Source organism: Opisthocomus hoazin, chromosome 7 (genome assembly GCF_030867145.1).
Source record: "Opisthocomus hoazin isolate bOpiHoa1 chromosome 7, bOpiHoa1.hap1, whole genome shotgun sequence".
NCBI classification, from domain to species: Eukaryota; Metazoa; Chordata; class Aves; order Opisthocomiformes; family Opisthocomidae; genus Opisthocomus; species Opisthocomus hoazin.
In genome coordinates, this window is record NC_134420.1 from 28,984,251 (window position 1) to 28,996,516 (window position 12,266).

A 12,266-nucleotide genomic window follows, 5' to 3' on the forward strand; every position below is an offset into this window, starting at 1 on the left:
AAGTACTTGGCAGATGGGGTTGCACTTTTTTTCTGCCCAGTGGAAGGACAAGAGGCAACAGACACAAATTGGAACACAGTAAATTCCAGCTCAATAAAAGAAAAAAAAAATAAAATCCAAACCTATGAGGATTGTCAGACACTGGAGTAGGTCTCAGATGATGTGGAATCTCCATGCTTTAAGATACTCAAAATCAGACTTGAGCAAGCTGCTCTAACTGGAGCTGCTGCTGAGGAGCTGAACTAAATAGAAGTAACTCCCAACCAGCAAGATTCTACAACTCACACCTGCTGGAAAGATCCATACAGTTTACATTACACAGACTGCAGCAGGAAAAAAAGTTACCCAAAACACACTGGTTAATTTTAAAGACAACAGCTTGATACCAATCACAGTAACCATTAGGCAACTGAAATTGTAGCCAATTGCTGACAAATCACACTGTGAGGAGCACCAATGAAAGAATATTTCACAAGACAGGGAATGTGGCATCTACAGAGTGAAACAATGTTAGCAGGAGATTTTTTCATTTACAAAACAATTTTGTTTAAATACTAGATTATTTTATCAGCAAAAAATGAATTTTGAAACTGAGACAGGCAAAGCTACCATAAGTAAGTGTTATTCCTACAAGCAAAATGTTGAATTGTGGGCTTTGCTACAAATCCACATTCTTCCTATTTCAATAAATTGGTTTAAAAATCATGGCCATATCATAAGGAAGTTTTAAATAAAAAGCCTATTTAAGTACAGCCACTTACAAGCCTATTTTTATCTAGTATGAAAGAAGGCCAATTGCAGTCGGCACAATGCTTTCTGAAAATTTTGTTGAACTATGTATTGCTAGGGTTAATTTAAAAAGCCTTCTGGGGAAGGAATTTGTTTATACAGACTGTCTTAATACTGTCTCCAACATAATCTGACATCCCACAAATTGATCACTGAACTCCAACGACCATTGAAACTTTTTCCTATTTTTTGCATCAGAACAACACATTTTGTCTAAGGTGATCATATCTTTTGCTAACGCCATCCATGTGATTCAAACACACTAAATGAGAGAGAATGAATAATTCCCAGATAAATTGCTCAACTAGCTAGTTACCAAACATGTTTGTTTTCAGCTCTTGCCAATGCCCTTTCATACAGGATTAAAGTACAAATCTTCGTAACTTCTCAAGCAATATCTCAACAGACTAGGCTTCTTAAATGTCTAAAACGAGATACATTTTCCCAGAATCTGAATGATTCTTATAGGTCTTTTCTAGACCCCTTCCTACTTCTTAAGGCTATTTCTGAAGACTAGACCTTCAAACCTAGCCGTAATATACATACCATGCTCCATTAATCTTGTATACAGCAGTAATACCACCCCCCCTACATTCCTCCTGCTGTTGTTTTATTCAAAAATACCATCTCTAACCTGTAAGTGCAATCTACAGTATTAGTCTCTAGACCTAGGATCACTCGTTTGGCTCTATCCAAATACAAGTTCTTCAAGTTGAACTTGCCAAGCAATTTAAGAGTTAGTGATCTCTTTCTGTCATTAAAATTACCATATCTTTAAAACTACAACTTTTAGAGGCTTGTTAGGAGCAATATAATTGTCCCCAAGAGTCAGCAAAGACAATGACCAAGAACCCCCTGCCATGCAGCCTTAAGGGAACTTTCCTTAGGGTTTGAAAATTCCCTGTTTACTGACAGTTTTTTGGATTCATTAACCATTTTTAATACCGTCAAACGGAGTTACAACAAATATCTTTAGGAAAAATCAATCTGAATAAAAGACAGTATCATTAGGATCAATTTCAAGTGAATCACCCAATAGTTAACATATGTCCTGATCGGCCATTTTTTCTACATACTGGCAAGGCATCTAATTTTTCTCATTCCCGTTAGACTTGGGTTCTTTGAACATTTGTTTAAAAACAAAACAGGTCACCAAAAAAAAAAAACCCAAGACTGAAGTCCAAAAATATTTAAATGAGGGTTATCCTATGCCAATAGGTTCTGCCAATTTCTGAAGCGTTTGTTAGCCACCATTTCACATAATCCAAACATAGAGACAATAAAGAAGTATTGAGTTATCAGTGTAGTATGATTACATCTTTTAAAAAAAAAAAAAAACCAAAGCCAAAACAAACGCAGAGTATTTCTATTTTGTAGATGTAGTCTTGGCATTTATGCACATCGTGTTCCTCTCTCCATGACAACTACAATTTCTTCTAATAAACATCAAAAAGCAGGCACAACTAACACCCCAGTCTATCACTTTATCTAAAAATAATAATATTAAATAAAAATTCATAACTCACAGAAACTTTCATCCAAATTGGCTATACTAACTCTCTGTATTTCATACTAAAAATCCAAAAAGCCCTGTGACATAGTTCCTTACCTATTCAAACTGCAGGAACTTGTGAAGCAGGAAACATATTCCAGACAAAACAGACTTCTTGTCTAGCTATTTCCTCTGATCTTGTCTCCTTAAACAGTTGGTCAACACTTAGTTTTAGTTTAGTGTAACAGTCTAATCTCAGACATTTAAAATGGTATAGATTATAACTGATATTTGAAATTTGATTTTTCAGGCCCTATAAAAATACTACTCATTTATAGCCAAATAATATCCACCAGGTTACCATCTCTAATTCTGCAAAATTCACAACCAACGTTTTAGATTTGGAATATTTAATTTCAAAATTAGATGCATCCAAGATCAAAAGTTAAGTGGTCCATTGGAAGAAAATATTTAAACCAAAATAATTTTATAATAAAAAACATACTGTAATGTGTAGAAAGAGATTCTATGCTGCTTTTGGGCATCTGTTGCATAAAGCTGTTCTCCCCATGCTCCACTTACAAAAGAGTTAGCCAATTAGGAAAAAAGAAATTGGCTAGAAACTAGACACTAAATCTTAAAATGTAATAAGGTTCTCAGAAGGCTATTAGACCATCCCTCTCCTCTAAGATGAGATCACACATGCTTATGTGACTTACTACTTTTTATGAACTTCCAAAGACAGACAGACTTATGTTCTTCCCAGTCTACTGTAGTGCTTCACAAGCCAGACTGCATTAATCTCCACTGGTAAAAATGTAAGCTGCTTAGGTTTTGTGGTGTTCCAAAAGACCTAGAACAGCAGCAGTTACTCTCTGTATTAAATCAGCCTCAATTTTTTCAACTTCTTTTCACTGGTTATGGATCCAGTATTCTGATCATTGGTACTACTATCTTCTAGACTCTTCAGTTTGGCACGGTAATTTTGGTATGCTTGCATGTATTAAGTGCATGGCTCAAAACCAAACACAATGAGCCAGCTGACTCCATTTCTGCCCTAAGTTGATCAGAGGAATCACAATGTTTCATGACAGTGCTTCCATTTATTTATCCTGGTATGATATCACATTTTCAGAACTTTCTTCTGTGCATGATACTGTTGACTTAAGGTCAGCTCTTAACCATTGACCTTTTTCTTCAGAACTCTCAGCCATTCCTTATCTGCATTTGCCTATTTTATTTTTCTATGATTTAAAAGCAGTATTTTAAGCTTGCCCTTAATGGCTTGTATCCCACTTTTCCCCAGATCATTCTAATTTGTTGGTTCATGTTAAACTCTAATCCAACCATCCAACGTCTCTGCAGTCTCTCACCTGGTATAATTTTTCACTGCCGTAAACGTGCAAGTCAATGGACATGTCAGTAACCTCTTTTCTTAAGAAGGAAAAAGACATGAAAGACTGTTGTTTGTGTTACTGCATCAGAAATTACTTATATAGATCACACTTTTAATAAAGAATATATTTCACAGAACCAGTCAAGCAATAAACCCTTTTTCAAACAAGAATCCAAGCTAAATGACTGTCAGAATAAAAGAGTGAACTGAAGTCGAATGTTAAAACAAGAAACAGACTTTGCTGATTGTCAGGCGAGGGGGAAACTAGTAAGCAAGAAAGATGGTAGATACTCCAGAAACACAGCAGGACAGTCCAGCTTTGATCCTGACTCTGTGATTCTGTGATAAAAAGGGCAGGGCTGGATCAGCAACATACCCTTCTGAAAAGATATTTTCCTTTTCCATCAGGAATCATATGATGATCTATTTAGATATGTAGAAATAAAGAATATCTATCCAAGATTCCAGGTGCCCCTATCATAAACCTTAAAACTCAAAATATAAAGGCCTTTTGCAGAGATTAGTTTACCTTCAAAGACGCATCACAGATAAATCTAACTTACAGTATGTCCAAGAAAGGAAAAGAAAGTGTTCTGGAATGTAATAAAAAATGCCCAGTTGATATTTCTTTCTTAATACAAAATCACAGTTCATAGGTAGAACTAATTAGGCCAAGTATGTGGGGAAAAAAAAAAAAGGAAAGTCTACCATGGGAATGTTTTTACATGTGAAAAGCATCAAGAAAATATATATTAAATAGGTAGATGGATTAAATACAGTTTTTCCCAAACAGACTCTGATAGCAGAAAATAGTTCCAAATGCAGTTTGTTATGCAATCTTACAGGAAGCAGGAATCCAACACAAACCATAGACTGCATAATCCAGTAACACCGGAAAGGTATCGCCTTCGCTCTATTACTTAGTTACTTGCCTCAACCTACCAGCACCACCTAGATCTTACCTAGATATTAAGCTCAAATCAGCTTTCCTCCACTACTCAATCTCCCTCAGTAGATGAGCAATGCATACAAAACCACTGGTTTAACTAGTGCTCCAGACATTGGTTTATAGACCTGCACACATTCTCTTCATTATCCTCCCGCACAAATTGAACAGAAAAGGCAAAAAGAGGTTTCATGCAGTTTTCAACCACTGTGCTTTGTCCTTTCTGAAGGAAGGACTGCATCTCTACAAAAGATGCAACCATCACCACAGTTTACAGACAAATCAAGGTAGTGTGAACACAGAGCAAAACAAAGTATAAAAACTAAGTATAAGACAGCATATATGCATGCATCCAGGCCCACGCTTAAACCAAAACAAAAATTTTTCATTTACAAAACTAAACTAAGATACAGGCAAATTGCTATATTATGTAACGTCATGTACAAGGGATCAGCCAATTCTGATAAGAAGTGGACAAGTCATGCAAGTTCTTCTTATGTACTTTTCATTCATTTCTAGGGCTTGGAGCACACAGATACTTCACATGAGGCGGGGGGCGGATGAGGAGAAGACTATTACAGATTTTCTAGTTACCTGCTTAGATTTTTTCCCTCAGAATCACTGTTTTTATTAGGTATCGACAGGTCACTCCTACTAACAGCAAGAGCTGGAGGCATCTTGCGAGATTAGCCAGTTCTAGTCTAAAGCTCTCCGTCCTGGTTTCAGCTAGGATAGAGTTAATTTTCTTTGTGGTAGCTGGTGCAGTGCTGTGGCATGGATTTGGAATGAAAATAATGTTGATAACATACTGATGATTTTAGTTGTTGCTAGGCCATCAAGGACTTTTCAGCTTCTCATGCTGCCAGGTGCACGGGAAGCTGGGAGGGGACACAGCTAGGACATCTGACCCAAACTGGCCTAAGTGGATATTCCACACCATATTATGTCATGCACACTATATAAGCTGGGGGAGTTGGCCAGGGGGCAGCAATCACTGCTTGGACATGGGCTGGGTATCGTTCATTGGGTGGTGAGCAATAGCATTGTGCATCACTTGTTTATATTATTATTATTGTATACATTATTATTATTATTATCCCTTCCTTTGCTTTCCTATTAAACTGTCTTTATACTTTTACAAGTTTATACTTTTTTCCCATTCTCCTTCCCATTCTCCTCCCCATCCCACTGGGGGAGAAGAGGAGGGTGAGCAAGCGGCTGTGTGGTGCTTAGTTGCCAGCTGGGTTAAACCACAACATTCTCACAGAAGCCACATCTGTTCTTCCCTGAAGTCAAATCATCTGTTTCCAGTCTAGCAACTTTAACACGGCATCACCACAAACCCCTGGACAGATCCACAGACTAGCTGCTGCCTATAAGGACAGCTTATGCTCCCATACTCTTTGCTCCTGCCTGCAGAGTCTCATTTCTCCTTTTGCATCACTTAAACACTTTCTGAACACTTATCTGAGCTGATCCAACCCACAAGCCAAGAAAACAAAACTGGTCACCTTTTTGCTGTGTTTGTGAGATAAATCAGTTCACTGGTTTCAGTAGGAGTCATATATGGAGGAGAGCAGGGTTTGAGAAATGGAAACAACCCCCTTCAGCAATAGTAAGCAGTCACAACAGCTAATCCAGTTTCAAGAAACCTAACTGGAAACCGGATGCCTGGAAAGCTAACACTATATTCTTTGTTCCGTCCTGTCCATAACGTCCTCAGAACACTATTTTAAATCCCGCATCTTCTCTTTTCATTTTTTTTTTAACCTTTCATTAAATTCTTAAGCTAACAAAGTACTTCAAGAGTTATCAGTGTATAAGTAAATCATAATAATTGAGTGTACTCTAGATGTCTTCAGCTTGACAACTATTACTGAAGTTGAGTGAACAGTAAAAGCATCTCATCTGCAACAAATTTGCTTGAGCTGTTAGTCTAATTCATTCAATTGTGAAAGTTCAAGAAACTTTCACAACCTTCTTATCCTTACCATAATTAACAATACTGATCATAACAGTTTTCTACCCTTGCATCAAAAAAGAATAATAACATAATGTGCTTGGCTTCCAAGTTCAGACCTGAATTCACGTTCCAGTGAGGTTCACTTCATTCTTTAACCAACTTCTCAAAACGAAGAGAGTTACTATTCTTCTAAGATTTATCTTTTATGATACATTGATTTATTTAAATAGTATCATGGTACTTGCATAGACCTTCCAAAATACAAGAATCTGTAGCGTTAAGTTTTTAATACTCACCACCATATAATAAAATCTAGCACTGGATCTAGGATATCCCAGAACACACAATAGTTTACAGTCACAACAGCTTAGTTACTTCTAAACTCTCAGAGAAACTTCATGGAATAGGGCCTGTGCCCAGCTTCTACAGAAGTACTGCTTATCTCTGAGAAATACATGTAATATCTGCAATACAGATGAAAGGGCCCAAAGACACTGTCAAAGAATAAGAGCTCTGTACGTCAGATGGAGGATACATAATGAATTTACCAACAAATTTCTCCGTTTAGAGGTGAGAGGCAAAGGGGAGAAGGTAGAGAAATGGGTGTAAGGAGAAAAGAAAGCTAAAACTGATTAACTCAATTTTGTCAGTGATATGCCATAAAAGCAAAGGACCCGGCCTCTCTCTTGCAAAGTTTGCTTTTTCCTGCTGATAAGGATTTACCAACAGAAGGGCAGTTTTCAGTTGCTGTTTAAGTAGCACAGGTCTTCATCCAGTTTCTTTACATCTAGTTTGTGTCCCAGTGGAAGTAAGAGCACAGAAGAAGAGAAACACATACTTACCAGCAATAATTATTGTTCAGATTAATACTTTTGGAGACTCATCTTCCTCACTTTCAATTTGAAGCCTAGGTAATTCTCTGAAAGTAGAAGAGGAAAAGATCATTAGTTTTTATCCTTTTTTATCTTTATCCATGTTTTCAGCCTTTGACTATTATACGCAGCATTCAAGCGATGCATGCAAACACTTATGAAAAATATGGCTCAGTTTTAGATGATTTGTGATAAGACAACTTGTAGCAAAACTCCTATGAAAACATAAATTTATACATATGAACAACTTCTATCTATGCTGAGGTCCAAAAAAAATAGAAACTGTCTTGCTTCATCGCCAAAAAAACCAGTAAAGCTTAAAGGTAGACCCTCAAGGCATCTGTGAAAACAAATTAAGAAAGCAAGGAGCAGAAAAGCAGTGGATTCATTCTTGGCATATATACAGCCAGGCTTTAGGAAAAAAAACACTGAGAAAAATTATAGGATCAAGATCCTAAAACTAGATGCCAAAAATTAAAATAGTAAATTCCTCAAACTCAAATAGATGCCACATGGAAAAGAACAGGCTCTACCTTTAAAACAGATCTAAGAAAATTGAGTTGGTTTGTGCCACTTGTTTATTTCTGTTTGTACATAATATAACATACATAGTAGACAATACATAACAGATTGTTTTAAACAAAATCTTACTTTTGTGTTATCAAGTCATGGAGTTACTACATCATTTTATAAAAGTGGTCTCACTAATTGAGAATGACTGCATACTACTGAACTAAGTGTTGATTATTGGCCATTTAACAGGAAAGCAAAGCAAAAGCTGCACATATCAGACTCTGAAACAGCAATAAATTAGATGTTGAAAAAGCTAATTTGTGAATCTGGCTTCAAGGAAAGGGATAAAACTAGAGAAGAAAAATTGACAGGAAACCAATTAAAGTAACAGCAACAGGAATAGGAGTGATGAGAAAATGATAAATGCTTCAGATAATTGTTTTTTACTGAAACAATAATGCCGCAAAATTAGTCTTATTTCTGAAGGAAAATTAAGTGATTTTATATTTTGAAGAGAAGCTTCAGTGGCTATACTGTTAAATGAACAAGGCGAACTGGCATCTCTGAAAACCTCAAAACCAGCCACAGTGATAAAAAATTTAAAAAAAAAGGCTGAGTTTTGTATTTTATTTTTCATGTAATAAATTATTTAAAATAATCAGCACCTACAAGGTCAGAGCCCTTGAACTTCCAACATCAAAAGCCTGGAGGAAAGAGCGAGGTAGCCTTTTTTCATTTCCACTTGAGATTGATAGTTTGGATATACTTCAGCTAAGATGACATTCAATAAAAATGGTATCGTTTTCCTGTCATAAAGGATCTCATAAATCCAACCAAAAAAATACAACACTGTTACCCCATGTATAAAAAGTAACATCAGGGTTTTAGCTTTCCAGAACAACTAAACGAGTTCTTTCATTGTACCTCTCGTCAAATCAGTTACAATACCCATTTCACAAAAATGGAGAGGTGAAACTATCAGCTGAAGGTAAGTCAGGAAGCCAAGGAAAGCTGAATATGGAGCCCATCTGTTCCAAGCACTAGCTCGACAGAGAACCCATTAAAGCACAGTCTAGAATGGTGGTTACTTTCAATTTTATATGAAGCATTACACTGTATCTTCTTACAAGTCCATATTTGCAACCCCATGAACAGGTAGAAGGTAGCATATTATGTGAGCCATTTGTATGGAAAAAAAGATTTAGACCGATTGGCTCATGTGAAGTGGAAATAACTATTACTAAATTTACAAGCTGATTTATCCGTAAGCAACAGCATTACAGGCAGCACCAAAAGAACAGAGTCCTACCAGGCTGGGCAGTTCACTATGCCCTACAAAAAGCTTTCCAAAATTTTAAACTGTGGTATCCTAAAATATATAAAAAACCAGAACAATAAAAAGAAAGCATGAATATTTGGGTCTTATTTTCCACACTAACATAGCATCAGACGTAACAGTTGTCGACAAAACAGAGCGGGGGCGGGGCGGGGGGGGAAGTTCTAATGTAGTTTTTACCTCTGGTCCTGGAAAATTTCTCCACAACACAAATAATTAAAAAAAAAAAATTACAAAACAGTGAAATATGTTGAGTTGTTTTAACATAAAACAGTCCAGCCTGGCCAGGTCTTTTCATCATTTGTAGCTCCACTTAACAGATTCTACCTGTATGACAACGAAACTTTAATCTGAGTTCCATGTATTGTTTTGCAACCAACCATGCACTGGTTTTAGAATATTATCTTGTAGCCCATAGTCTGCTCAAAGTAATTCATAAAGAAGTAACAAATGCTGGGCCAAAATCAAGATACAGGAGACCAGCAATTGTTTTTTTTTAATTCATAAATCTATTACTAAGAGGAAAGAAATAAAGCCCTTTGTTTAAAATCATCACAACTAAGATACAGTGACTGCCTATTCCAGGAACTGTGGAAAAAAATAGTCAACATACTCTGAGTCATTCACTTTAAAACTACCAAAAAGCTTACAATTTTCCAGCTCAATATTGCTAATATATTCCTGAAGACAGAATTCTATTTATAATGTAGAAACTACAACTATTTAAAACCATCTTTGCATTTGGTGTTCAAACACCTCAACAGTATTTTCAAATATCACTAGACTAATTAGACAGTGGTGCCTTCCAGATAAGTCTGCCCTCTTGTAGAGATTTTTTGGAGATAAAGGTCATGAATTGACCTTGCAGATAGGAAACTTTAGTTATATGCCCAATTCTGACTTTGAATTGCTCAGTGAACATGGACTGGTCACTACCTTTCATTATCAGAAAAATTAATATATTTATAAAAATATATATCCTTATAAAGTGTTCCATGCCACCTGGAGTGTTTAATCTGGTCTCCTGCATTACAAAAATCCATTTAAAACTAAAGTCCAAAACTTTTCATCAACACTTTTCATGTAATTTAATTTTTAAAATATGCAAAACCTGAATGCACAACAGCAAGAGAATAGAATTCAACAATGCCAGTCACACTATAAGTGCCTCCAGCTACAGAAGTGTTGGATGAAAATACCCCACCTCAGGAATACAGAGGGGTGGGGGAGGGGAATAAAAAACAAAACACTTCTGCCCTCCTTTCCCCATTTGACTGGGGCAAACTGATTTAACTTTGAACACAGATACTAGACCCATATGACAGGCCAGGACTACTTTCCCAATACCACAGTAAGAATCGGACACCTTACTCAAACTTCCACCTTCAGTCAATGGCAAATTGCGTCTGTTTCAGAAGAAGACAAATTATGCACCAAGAAGAGAAAAACAAAACAAAAAAAATATTCCCTTCTGATCTCTACAAGCTACCAGCAGCAGCCCTGAAGAACAGAATTTGCAAAATTGGAAACTTCATGACAAATAACAATCAAATATTTTCTTGGCGGCTCTATCCTCTTCCTCAGAGACTTCTGTTATTCCAGTACCAAGAAATCTCACACCCTCATTTTTCATTTCTGACTCCAGGATCAACCTGATCACCTTACACAATCTTTTTACATCAATATATAAAACATCAACTTGAACCACTGAGTTTCTTTCTCTCCATTACTGATTTTGGAAGACTAAACCTCACCCTCTGATTTTCAAACAAGATTTGTTACTAAGTTCATCCCTCAGACATATTTATTTTCAGTTGTTTCTCTGCCATATACACCTTTACACCCAATAAAGACTATTCTTATTTCTTTTTAGGCTTTACTTGCCAAATTCTTTCATTCTCCTTTAAAAAGGCAAGTTCAACTTCAGCATAATCACACTAACTGATCTTTCTTTTCCAAATGACTCGATCTTTTCTGAGTGTGACTGTAATCAGAGCTATATACTGTCCTAAATGCAAATCAACCAATGTTTTATTGGCTGGTCCTAACGATCTTTTTTAAAAGCTAGAAACCAGACTGTGTGTCTTAGAATCATGTTACTCTCACAAAGCCACATCACCTGAGAAAGAAACAGATCTGGGTCATACGCCAACAATCTACCTCCAATTACCAGTCTAGTTGTATCAGGTGTTCTTGTCAGCACTTAAGTATGTGAATTTACAATTTTTTTTTTTAATTAAACTTAAATTATCTACTATTACTCCAAACATACAAATCATCCTCTACTATTAAGTATGCTAATCCTGCCTTCTCTAGTATTAGCAATTTCAGAAGCACACAGACCAGCTTTTTAGCGAAGTCACTCGCTTATTTCAGTGCCGACTGTATGGTTTGAAGTAGATGGTAGAGAAGTGACTGAATCGATGTTAGGGAAACACACAACCAAACCAGCTAAAATGTTACACTGAATGTTTTTTCATGTTTGGTAAAGAAAAACAAACGAAAAATTATTCCTTCTGTAAGCCAAGTGAAGCTCAGAAACATGTGTTTTCCGGTTTTAGGACAAGGGAACGTGATTTTGTCATAGAATGCTTTGAGTTGGAAGGGACCTTTAGAGGTCATCTAGCCTAACCGCCGTGCTGAACAGTGATAATCTTGAACTAGATCAGGTTGCTCAAAGCCCTGTCCAACCTGACCTTGAATGTTTCCAGGGATGGGCCTCCACTACTTCTCTGGGCAACCCATTCCAGTGTTTCACCACCCTCATCGTGAAAAATTTCTTCCTTAGATCCAGTCTAAATCTACTCTCCCTTAGTTTAAAACCATTACTCCTTGCCCTATCACTACAAGACCTCCTATAGGCCCTCTTCAAGTACTGAAAGGCTGCAGTAAGGTCTTCCATGTTCCTAATGGAGAAACAGTTACTTAGCTGAAAAACTGAACTTCATTTCTCTTACAC

At 36.6% G+C, this 12,266-nt stretch overlaps 1 protein-coding gene across 4 annotated transcripts in view; it reads right to left on the reverse strand.

Annotated features, from left to right (window-relative positions):
• The window catches only part of FUT8 (fucosyltransferase 8), a 136,841-nt gene that overhangs the window by 100,256 nt on the left and 24,319 nt on the right, over positions 1-12,266 (reverse strand). For all 4 annotated transcript variants that reach the window (XM_075426112.1, XM_075426111.1, XM_075426109.1 and 1 more), the window contains exon 2: positions 7,429-7,505. The gene's annotated coding sequence lies outside the window, so the exon portion shown is untranslated. The remainder of the gene's footprint in view (positions 1-7,428; positions 7,506-12,266) is intronic.